This window comes from Myotis brandtii, unplaced genomic scaffold (assembly GCF_000412655.1).
Source record: "Myotis brandtii unplaced genomic scaffold, ASM41265v1 scaffold103, whole genome shotgun sequence".
In the NCBI taxonomy this organism is placed as follows: Eukaryota; Metazoa; Chordata; class Mammalia; order Chiroptera; family Vespertilionidae; genus Myotis; species Myotis brandtii.
The window spans coordinates 6,164,903-6,165,384 of NW_005353460.1; the positions used below are offsets into that span (position 1 = coordinate 6,164,903).

The 482-nt window shown below is 58.5% G+C and overlaps 1 protein-coding gene across 3 annotated transcripts in view; it reads right to left on the bottom strand.

The window, feature by feature from the left end:
- Positions 1 to 341, bottom strand: part of SH2D4A (SH2 domain containing 4A) — a 49,606-nt gene extending 49,265 nt beyond the window's left edge. Inside the window, exon 1 of one of the 3 annotated variants that reach the window (XM_005856498.2) lies at positions 203 to 336. The gene's annotated coding sequence lies outside the window, so the exon portion shown is untranslated. Of the gene's footprint in view, positions 1 to 202 lie in introns of all 3 variants that reach the window. The other 2 variants (XM_005856496.2, XM_014536818.1) reach the window with 2 other exon arrangements.
- Between the last annotated feature and the right edge of the window lie 141 nt (positions 342 to 482).

Here is a 482-nt window from a genome sequence, read left to right on the forward strand (position 1 = left end):
GCCCCTTGCGAGGACTGGCCCCGCCGTCTGGGGCCCAGCTTAGCTTATTAATACCAGCCGCCCAGCCCCTTCCCGCCCCCAGCTCCGCGCTCCCTACAAGGTGGGGCTGGCGGAGGCGGCCGGCCCTTCTCAGTTACACGGAGTGGCGCCGGCCAAGTGGGCTCATCTGTCAGGTTCTGCTCCCGCGTCTCGTGCAACTTACTTTCCTTTTTCTTTTGTTGCCATTAAATACATGGTCAAACTCTCGGGCACTCGCCGGGACAGGTGTGGCTTTGTGGGGCAGTATCGAAGAGGAGAAAGGCTGGGAAGGTGGGGATGGAAAACAACAGCGACGGGGCGGGCAAAAGAAAGGAAATCTGGAGGAAAGGTGAAGAAGTCAAGAATCTTGTGATTTTCGGCAAGAACAGGTTAGGGCGGTGCCGAAGGGAGGAGCTGACTGAGTCCGGGAACAGGAAAGTTTGCAGGGACTCGGAGCAGAAGCA